General features: G+C 39.0%; 1 pseudogene across 1 annotated transcript in view; it reads left to right on the forward strand.

Moving 5' to 3' along the window:
* LOC311626040 (eukaryotic translation initiation factor 5-like) overlaps positions 1–10,180 on the forward strand; it is a 426,341-nt pseudogene extending 416,161 nt beyond the window's left edge. Inside the window, exon 2 of the transcript in view lies at positions 10,160–10,180. The product of the transcript in view is annotated as a eukaryotic translation initiation factor 5-like (transcript). The remainder of the gene's footprint in view (positions 1–10,159) is intronic.
* The last annotated feature ends 1,523 nt before the right edge of the window (positions 10,181–11,703 follow it).

The following is an 11,703-nucleotide window of genomic DNA, read 5'->3' on the forward strand; positions in this document are numbered from 1 at the left end:
ATTTTATTGATTTTTTTTCTACAGAGAGAAAGGGAAAGGGATAGAGAGTTAGAAACATTGATGAGAGAGAAACATCGACCAGCCACCTCCTGTACCCCTCCTACCCCTACTGGGGATGTGCTCTCAAGCAATGTAAAGGTCCTTGACTGGAATTGAACCCAGGACCCTTCAGTCCGCAGGCCTATGCTCTATCCACTGAGCCAATCTGGTTTCGGCTAATGAGCACATTTTTAAATGAAAAGGGAAAAATAAAATATTAACTGTTGATAACTCGTGGGATAGTTGCAATGCGGCACTATATAAATGTATATATTATGGTTCTTCATTACTGAGGTGATGGTTGAGAAAACTTACCCCTCCTCGCCTTTAAAAAAAAAAATTCCTCTTTACCTCTCGTAGTGACAACAGGGCTGTAAAAATGTTCAGAGCTAAACTCAGTCATCGCTAATACTTCTAAGTATACATCCAGGATGCCAATCATTCACTTACCAAATACAAGAGTATTTCCTTGCGTGCCCCAGACTCCTTCCCCAATGAACACTGTGCCAAGGATATCCATCTCTCAGCCTGAATGAAGCCAAGAAGAGGTTCACCAAGTGCAACACCAGCCCCTCCTAACCTGAGAGACCAGTTCCCTCCTCCCTGAAGGAGTCCCCGAGCCCTCGCTGTAAGGCAACTCGAAGTTTCCACCGCTGTGGTTTTTGTTTACTAGAAAGATGTCAGCCCTATCTCTGCATCTAGAAACCCCCAGTCTCCTCTTCCCCGGGCACAAAGTCCCACAAAGAGAGAGGCCTGCGCTCTGTTCCCCAGCGGCCCTTCTGAAGGGGGTGTCAGGTCCCAGCTGCCTCCAGACAGGCTTTGTTTACAGGAGTCAGAGAAATTTACAGCCTGCTGGCTTCTCCCCTCCCTGAGACTGGAATGCCTCTTGGTTGGGTAAACAAGAGCAAGATAAATCTCCTCTGGTACCACCGCCCTCAGCATCATCCTTGCTGGGTAATTCGTTTTGTCCAAACGAAAGGTCAATCAAGCATCGAAGTGTGTGCGTGTACCCGACAACAGTTTCAGTTCTGAAAAGAGTCGTTTTTCTTAGCAAAAGGGAAAGTAAATCTCTCCCAAAGGAGGGAAGGAGGAAAAGGTCATTGAGAGAACATTTGTTTAAAACAAGGAAGAAGTGCTTACGAAACTATGTTAAGTGAAAAAGGCAAAGGCCAAGGAATGGGTAGCAAGATGACAACAGTGTAGCATGTGCATGGTAAAATAAAGACAAAGGTAGTAGTGGCTATTCTGCTGAGTGCTCCCCTCCCCCTACTGACCCCCTACCGTTATTCCAGCGATCAGGGCCAATGGAAAAGCAGGCCCCTCACAGAAAGGCCTCAGAGACCGCCTGGAGCAGGAGGAGCAGAAGCCTTGAGATTAGAGCAGGCTGGGATCCCAACCCGGAAGTAACAAACCGTCAGGGGACCCCCACAGGGGCGCCCAGGGGTGCCCTCTGGATCAGAAGTCCTGGAGAGGAGCCAGCAGTTTGCACACCATCGAACAAGCATGTCAAACTCAAAGGCTAATGCAGGCCAAAATACAAGGTTTAAGTTTATGTGGGCTGCAAAAACACAAAAGCTTCATTTATCGTAGAAACGTAGGTTAATTTCGATAGGGACATGCTGAATACAAAGGGCTGAAGTAAATGAGTAATCGTTAACATAGAATAATAGAGCATTTTATTAAAAATTAATACTTTTTGTGAATATTAACCTACCAGACACTGAATAACTGCACAAATTAATAAGCGTAATGCAAATAAACCTATTTTTCTTGTTTTCCAAAAGCAAAATATTTCCTGTTGTACACATCAAAGAAGTCAGTCCAAGATTAATGACATGGCAACCAACTGCTAAAATATTTGCTGCTGCTGCCGAAACCGGTTTAGCTCAGTGGATAGAGCATCATCAGCCTGCGGACTGAAAGGTCCCAAGTTCGATTCTGGTCAAGGGCATGTACCTTAGTTGCGAGCACATCCCCAGTAGGGGGTGTGCAAGAGGCAGCTGATTGATGATTCTCTCTCATCAATGTTTCTAACTGTATCCCTCTCTCTTCCTCTCTGTAAAAAATAATAAAATATATTTCTGAAAAGAAAAAAATGTGCTGCTAGTATTAGTGGAGAGAAATGGTGCACCTGCATGTAAGGGAAATGAATGCAACACGATTATAGAAATCAGTCATTAGTAAATGCTGTAGTTTGTTATTAATAACTGGGCCTGGTGCACAGATTCGTGCACTGGTGGGGTCCCCCCCTGGCCTGGATTGCGATGATCGGGCTGAAACTGGCTCTCCTACATCCCCCAAGGAGTCCCAGATTGCTGAGAGGGGGGTTCTCAGGATGCACCCCAGAATTGGGCTCCCTCCTTTCTGGTTCCAGGTGCATCACCCAAGAACTACAGCTGCCAAGTCACCACAGCTAGGCAGCTCCTGTGTTGAGCATCTGCCCCCTGGTGGTCAGTGCATATCATAGCTATTGGTCGGACAGTCAAACGGTCAGACTGTCAAACAGTCATTGAGAAAGTTTGGTATTCACTAATGCAAGAATAAGACAAGTTTAATATAAAAGGCGAATATGAGAAAAATGTAAAAAACAAAACAAAAACAAAACACCTAGTTCTGGACACACAAGAAGCTTGATTTTTGCTGATAATAGAGATTAAAAAAAACAAACTGACTTTTTTAAAAAACATAGGTTGCTTGAATTTGGTTTTAACATTTTGTTAGACAAAATCTACCAGGAGGATTACATGATTCTGCAATTTTCTAGACTGACAGCATAAATCATTCAGTTGTATTTATTTTATAATTATAGCAAATAATTTTATCTGTTTATCTCCTAACATACTGTTACCACGTTGGAATGGGAGGACCAGCTGCCTTTGGGAGCTATTAAATATCACAAGCTGCTTCTCAAACATTGTGGAATCAATACAGCTCAAAATATTTTCTCAAATACTTTTTAAGAATCTCTCAGCCTGCAAGTATTTTAGAAGAATTTTTATTCACATATTCCTAACTCATTTACATTTCATCTTTTCTTCTTTTTAGAAGACATTGGAGCTGTTATTATGAACTTTATGAGAATGATGCTTTATTTCATAATTGTAAAATAAGAAAAGACAAGAATGGGCAAATGAATATCTATATCTTATTCATATTTTGTCATTGATTATCTATTTGCCTGAACTCTTCTGGGCCTCAATTTTTGCTTTATGAAATGAGAAGATTGGACTGGATGACTCTAAGATTCATCTCAATAGTAAAATCATTTTCTGTTTAACCAATAGATATTCATCTGAACGTGTGCGCATTGTTGTGAAATGCATAGGGCTTACAAATGGTGAATATAACTTAATCCGTGCCCTGAGGACTCTTGCAATTAAACAGAGAAGACAGGTGCCTGACTCTAACATCAGATAAGTTTTGAGGGATGCTATTATAGAACTATAAACTCAGGGCCTTGGGAGTAGCAATGCAGGGGAGATTTCTGCCTGAGAGGATCATAGAAAGTTTCATGGGTGGCCTGAAGATGAGTTAGAATTTTGCAGTCAGAGAAGGTGATAAGGATAATAGATATTTCAGTAGGGGAATTTTATGAGCAAACATATGATGACAGAATATACAGGGTGTTTCCCCAAAATGTATACACACTTTAACAACTGAGAGCTCAAGTGTTGATTTCATAGAGGAAAGAAGAGAGAGGGAGAGATAGAAATATCAATGATGGAGAGATAATCATTGATAAGCTGCCTCTTGCATGCCCCCAACTGGGGATCAAGCTGGCAAACTGAGCATGTACCCTGACCAGGAATAGAATCATGACCTCCTTGTTCACTGGTCAATGCTTAACCAATGAGTTATGCTGGCCAGGCTAATAGCTCAGTTTTGAAAATGAAATGTATTTTAATAAACACTGCCTTTATAATTATTCAAAGTGTGTGCATACCTTTTTTGGGATGCCTTATATATGGTGCCTCAAGTAGCAGCTAGTGGTCCTAAGTGTCTGATCATATGCAATGTGTAGAGAAAGGATAGGAGGTGAGGCAGAAAGCTGGCTCAAAATTGTTCAAGCATTTTGTGCTGGATAGCTTTATTTTCCCTTCTAGATCCACTTTCTGCTTTTCTACCCTCTCTGCCTCAAAACAAGATTGTCTAACCCAGTTTAGTTACTTCTGCATTTTACATTTGAACAAAGGTTTTTCTACATTTCAAATATATTTAAAAATCTTAATGTTAGTCATAGAAATTAGTCATTATTATCAGACATATGAGTAGGGTGTGACTCATCTACGTTTTTAAGATGGTTCCTCTGATTTGTAGTCTGTTATTCTATTAATCAGATTCTTCTGATACTGTTCTGATGTGGGTTGTGGCTGGGACTTCTACCACATTTCCCCCCCTTTCCCTTAACTTCATGTAACAGTCTTATTTGCCTATGCCTCAGTAGTTGACACAATGCTTCCCTCTTTATATGAAACCAGGGGCCCAGTGCACAAATTCGTGCACATTGAAAGGAACTGTGGGCTGCATGGCTGCAGTAGACACAGGGGCAGGTCTCAGCCCATCCTTTGTAACCCTGCCCAGGCCCTGACACCATGGCCTTCTGTCCCCTGTCTGACACCTCGATTGCCCCTCAGGAGCAGGGGGAGGTGGAGAAGACCTCAGGGCAATCAGGGTTGACAGCCACTGCTCACACCCTCTGATGGCACCCAGTGATCAGGACTGGCACCAGGCACCAGCAGCAAGTGCGAGTGGGACCAGAGCTGGCAATGGGTGTGAGCAGGGCCAGCACCGCCAGCAGGCGTGAGTGCCAGGCAGGATGGTGGCACATAGGAGCAAAGAATTTTTAGTAACCACCAGAGGCTTGCCCCAATGACAGTGACTCACACCCTACTTTGGTCTGGCACCCCTATTCACCTGCTCCACCATCACACTGTGGCCAGTCAGCCATGTTCCACACACACACCCCCTAGTGGTCAGCGCACATCATAGCAACCGATTGTTCAGTTTATTGGTTGTTCAGCTGTTCCATCTACTTGCATATTAGCCTTTTATCATATAGGATAGTTAATTTAGAGAATTAGCCAATGTGTTTGACATGCTTATCCATCTTGTTCTGTGATGTATAATATTTGTTATGTAATTGCTCGCTTCCAATTTTATGGGTGACTAAGAGATATTGTGAAATCACAACTCAACAAGGCTCTATGGCACAGGCTCTCCCACACTTAAGAAACTGTGCAGTCTGTGCCAGCATTTCTCCAAATGGCGTCTGTGGGTGAAATTGTGCAGGTTATGGGAACACAATATGCTGACCTCTGATTGTTACCATGAGTCATGCATGGATCTGCAAAACCTCCCAGACTCTGTGCTCTAGAGAGCATTTATGTTATTATTTTAAGAACAATCCCTTTAAATTCAGAGGGGAAATGAAGGAAGAAAATTAGGATAATTTTTAATGTTACCAGTGATGAATAACTGCCAATGAACTTGAAGCAAACACGATGGCTTTGGGGAAAATTATCGTCTTTGTTTCCCTCAGACCATAAGATTAATAAAGTATGTTCAAGTCTAGATATAATGCTTGCTTTTTATGTTCACTAAAAGGCAGCGGTAGGAACTCCGAGTGTATAACCATTTGTTTTTTATTTATAATACTCAGTTGAAAGATTTTAAAATAAAAGTTAAAATAGGAACTTAGAGCAAAATTCAGTTGTTTATTGAAAAATTATATTATAAGCATATTACCAAAAAAAAAAAGTCAAATTTTGGTACCTTCCTAGCTAGGGAGAATTATGACTGCTGGTTTTATGTCATTTCCCTCCAAATCTAAAGCAGCCAGATTATTTCTGCTGATATTAGCTTTGCAAAAATATTGTGAAGGAAACACTGTGTGTTGGCGTCCCTTCTACCTTGTTTTGCTAACAGTATAGGTGCTGGAATCATGTGCTGCTACGTGAAAAATACTGTTGCCCATCATATTCACCTGGCAGGACCCAGAATTTTCCTTCGTCATTCCCTCCATCAAAGCCTACCTTACCTACCTCCAGTTCCTTCAGGCCTCTATGCTGCCTTCCACATGACAAGGAGTAAATATTATCATTAATAATACCAGCCATATCTCTAGGAACATTGGCAGTGTGTTTTTCACATGCATTATTATCTCATGTCATTATTCAACATTACTGCAGGGGAATGTCTGATATATAGAAGTTGGCAATTTTTTCAGCTTCACAATTAGAGGCTTTACATGGATCAGTTGAATGTATTCCATCTCTAAGAGCTATAAGCCTGAAATGCCATCACTAGTTAAATTGTAAATAATTATATTCTTCCAGGTCCAAAATATATAAGCAGTTAAGACAATAAAATGTGTCAAGGGAGTTGTAACATGACTGTTACTCTTCTGAAGGCTATGAAAGTAAACAAGGATTAAGTTCAATAAAAAGCCGGGACCGGTTTGGCTCAGTGGATAGAGCGTCGGCCTGCAGACTGAAAGGTCCCAGGTTTGATTCTGGTCAAGGGTATGTACCTTGGTTGTGGGCACATCCCCACTGGGGGGTGTGCAAGAGGCAGCTGGTCTGTGTTTCTCTCTCATCAACAAAAAGTTCAATAAAAAAATACAACTTTTCAAAATACATAAATACATATCAACTTTTCTTGACATGTTAGATGCTACAATTGAATGTTTCCTCCTAGAGATTTAACAGTTCTGCATGTTTTTCAATTTCAAAAAAGGGCAATCAGCCAAAACCGGTTTGGCTCAGTGGTAGAGCGTCGGTCTGCAGACTGAAAGGTCCCGGGTTCGATTCTGGTCAAGGGCATGTACGTTGGCTGTGGGCACATCCCCAGTGGGGGATGTGCAGGAGGCGGCTGGTCAATGTTTCTCTCTCATTGACGTTTCTGGCTCTCTGTCTCTCTCCCTTCCTCTCTGTAAAAAATCAATAATATATATATATATATATATATGGCAATCAAGTTCTGCTTCAGTAGCCATGTAAGTTTCTATTGGACTGACCCTTCCTAACGTAATAGCTCTGATGTCCCTACTCTCGGACCATACATGGTAGTTAATTGGAGAGGAAAAGCCTTAAAGCTTTTAAAGAAATCCTAGGAAAATATTTTTGTGAGTTGAGCATAGGCAAAGGTTTCTTAGACAGATTATGAAAAGACAACTATGAAAAAACTAATTGAAAATTATCAGTTTATCAGACTTTACAACCTTTCATCAAAAGACATGCATGAACCATCAAATTTAAGCCTGGGAGAAAATATGTTTAGAACATATCCCTGATAATGAAAGACTGGTATTCACGTTGTACTAACAACTTCCATGACTTGATAATAAGAAGATCAAGCAATCAAATAAAAAAGAGCAAAGAAGACATATGAGTGACACGTAAGCACAAGAAAAGGGTGTGTGCATCGTTAGTTGTCAAGAAAATGCAGATAAAACCTCTACACAACCATCAGAATGTCTAGAATTGAAAAGACTGATAATACCAAATGTTGGTGGGGGATTTGAGCAAGTTGAATTCTCATACATACTTCTTGGGAATGTAAAGGGGTGTAACTACTTCATAAATTTGACAATCCAATTAATTAATCTGTATACTTTATAGCCCTTTCCCAAATAATCATTTTTCATGTGTTATACTTACACTGTGTATGCTTTCCAGCATATAGGAATTTATCCTCCAAGAGTTAAAAAGTATTGAAAGTGCCAGTATTTCAAAAAGAACTTGGGAAAAGTAAAGAGAAAGGAACCATTTTGGACAATAAAGGCAAAAAAAAAAGGAAAAAAGAAAAAGTAGCTTGTCTTGACTTTATTTCACAACTAAACGAGTTCAAAAAAAATAAGAGCATATTTTTAGAACTAGAATTATAGAATCAGAATGAATACTCTGCTTATTATATGTTCTTGAGAAATGAATTTGGAGAAACCTAAAATGATCATCTAATTTATTTAGAGTTGTAGTCCTATCAGAAGAATCCACATACTAAAAGCAATTTTTTTTTTAATAAAGAAGGAAACACTGGGCAATAGTTTTTATGTTATATTAAAATTAAGAATTAAATATTTCCATAGTTTCACATGATGTACATTAGGCAGACAAAACTATAACTAGGAAGCAAATGGATTATAATAGACATTATTAAATTAACCAGCTGTACATTCTAATATACAAGTGAATGTTGGAATAAATTAAGACTTAGTCACTGTATTATACAAATTAGATAATGTATAATTCTCAACAGAATGGTTTATCATTTCCCTCTGCTTTTTTTTTTCTTATTTAAAGCATTATTAAGCACTGAACATTTGTAAAAAACCACTTGGAATAGTAATATTACAAAACCTTATTTCATCATTCAGATTAAGAGTTTCATAATATTAATAATTTAAAAATATTCCAGGAAATAATATAATTAAACAATTAAATATGATCAATCTGTACATAGGATAGATCAGTTTTGCCACTTAATCACATTTCTCTTCTCCTTCAGACAAAAATTTCAGAATTAGATTTTTTAAAAAACCTTATACTTACATGAGTAGATGATGAATAAGATTTCATAATCTGACTTCATCTGTTTCTTAAAAGAAATTTACTTTATTCTACAAAGCTTCTCTGTTAATTATAGTGTGGATCTTCAAATAATGAGTTAGCAGCTAAATTTCAATAAATTTAATACCTCATGTGATATAACTAAATTCAAAATTAAATTATCTTTAAATAATAAGGAAAAGAATAGGATTTATGGACTCCTATTTCTTATGACTAGCCCAATGCCCAGGACATACAGGCTATAGATTTTTTACATTTCATTTTTAAAAAATTCAACGATGTCTTAAAAAATCAGGTAGTTATAGATTAACCACAATGTTAGAAAAGTTTTAAATCAGATTTTTCTCAAACTTTTTTTTGTTTTTTTGTTCCAGAAAGTGTAAGCAATTCTGGGGAAGGTCTTGGTGGCCTGAGGGATATATGAGAAACTGAGGCCCGGTGTTCCTTATCTCTCCCCTCCCAAATTAAATCCCTCTTCTAGGTCATTGCTTTGTGGACCTTTTGTACTGCGATAATGTTTGAATACAAAAAATGTTGTTGAAAATTTGGAGCATTTAAAGGGCTCAAAACAAATCAGCAACATTTACAATAAAAATATTCTGCATATAAGAAGGTCATACAGATTTTTAGAAAAGCATCTTTATAGGAACAACGTTATTTATTTGACAGCTTTTTGAACCATGCCTTTGAGAAAAACTCTTCACTGAGCTAGCTCTGTCACATACTCATAAAGCAAAGTTCTTGGCTCTCCTTGTAAACACACTGTTTTTCTTTAACACCAGTTGGACATTTTTACAGCCAGGTTTCTCTCTCCTCTCTCTCTCTCTCTCTCTCTCTCTCTCTCTCTCTCTCTCTCTCTCTCTCTCTCTCTCTCTCTCTCTTCTCTCTCTCTCTCTGTCGAACCTACGCATCTAAATGTTCACTTTACAGTATGTATCTTCATTTCCCACAGAAATCATTTTTCCACTGTATAAAAACGTCCACAAAGCACTTTGAATTTCCTAGCGACACCCTGAAGCACAATGCGTCACAGCTGAGGAACATTCTCCCAAATCTAATCTGCTCATATGTCCATTTCCTTTCCTCCTGATTCATGCTGCTATAATCTATCCAAGTTCCCTATTGTTCTACGTCATTTAATATTTCCCAGACATGCAGTCCCTTTTGCTTCATTTCCTCTTTTTTGTTGCTGTTGAGCTCTCAGCCTTTTCAATCTTTTTTTTCCTTTTTTTAATCCACTACCAATTATTGCTTTTCTTTGGACTCATTCCAACTTTTGCAGTTGGTGTGTAATAGAGAGAGAGAGAGAGAGAGAGAGAGAGAGAGAGAGAGACAGAGAGAGAGAGAGAGAGAGATGAAAAATATCCTTGAATGGTAGGCTCTGAGGATGGGGGCAGAGAAACTCTGGGCATGCTCTCCTTTTCCATCCTGAGCAGAGTCTAGAATCTAGATTCTAGACCATCCACGTGGCTCTGGAGGAGTGCTTTTTTGGGGCTGGGAGACTTGGCAGAGGTCCCAAAACCACAGTGTTTAGGAGCCTCGCAAGTCAGGAGCATGACTCATCAGGACGATGAAACTGTTCCACTGTACAAATATCAATTTTCAGCAGGAGCTGAGCGAAGCCTTTCACTCCAGCCAGGGGCAGTGTGACTTGCCTGCACTGCTTGTCTGGAATCAGTGTGAACAGCTTGAGGTCTGGACCATGGCCAACCTTCGACCTTTCTGACACTGCCGTAGAGCAAGCTGCTTTTACAGCATTGTGTCTGTGTTTCCATCAGACCTGAGGACCTGCCAGGTGTTTGCTTAAGGAAGTCATTGAAATTCAATGCAAATCAAGGCCAGATTTTCAGGAGAGAGAGAGAGAGAAGAAAAAAAAAATCAGCAGTATTTTCCAGGCAGGAGATGCCAAGACGCGTTATTTAGATGTCCAATTTGTGGTTATGGTACGAGTAGTTAGAATAAGTTTTAACTCTTTACAATGCAAGCCCCTTTGCGATTTGAAATAAGGAACACGTTGGTTGGGGTATATTAATACAGCATAGAAAGACATTTTTAAGTTTAGGGAAATTTTGTTGATTTAATGGTGATATACTGCGTTATATCATTTCCTGGGGACTTGTTCAAGATGCAATTTTCTACTGAGAATTTAGGAGGCCAATGCCTTATCCATTAGGCCACTGGTGCTTCTAATTTTCTACTGAGAATTTAAAAGTGATACATTGCCATATAGAAAAGTCAAGAAGGGCTAATTGTAGAGAAATGTAATAAAGATCAACAAACAAACAGTATTCATTATTAAATTCATGTTCACTCTACATGGAGCTAGTCAGGTGCTACCTACAAAAGAAGATCCGAAAATGAAGAAACCATTAAGTTAAGGGACATATAGTTAAACTAAATGAAAAGATGAAATGAATACATGACATGCTATATAAATGCCAAATTGAATGTTTACAACTTATCCAAATATAGCATTCATGGGAAAAAACCTCTCACTCTCGATCTAGCAGCCTCATTTTGCAGATGAGGAAACCCAGGTCATGAGTTGGTAAGACATTCACTTGCTGTCACGCAGCTGGCATGGTTGAAATGTCTCCCTGACTCCCAGGGAGTGAACCAGATAATAAAACATTATAGCTCTGGCCAGCTTGCCTAACTGGTTGGAGCATCAGCCTGCAAACTGAAGGGTTGTGGGTTCAATTCCAGTCAAGGGCCTCGGATGCAGGCTCGATCCATGGCCCTGGTTGTGGCACTTGCAGGAGGCAACCAATCGATGTGTCTTTCCCACACTGATGTTTCTCTCTCATTCTCTCTATCTATCCCCCTCCCTTCTACTTTCTCTCTAAAAAAATCAATGGAAAAAAATATCTGCAGGTGAGGATTAACAAAACAAAAAAATTATACATTCAACATATTCTTTAATCAATGTTAAAAATAATTTTAAATTTGTAGTATTTTGATTTGAGAACATATTTTATACCTATGATTGTAATAATTAGCTCCTAATAACATCACAATTGATACATTCATATGAATATTGGAACAAACTGATACATATTGATAATAATATGAAGAAAACATATTTAAAAACTATATG

This window comes from Pipistrellus hanaki (assembly GCF_964339955.1).
Source record: "Pipistrellus hanaki genome assembly, chromosome: 7".
In the NCBI taxonomy this organism is placed as follows: Eukaryota; Metazoa; Chordata; class Mammalia; order Chiroptera; family Vespertilionidae; genus Pipistrellus; species Pipistrellus hanaki.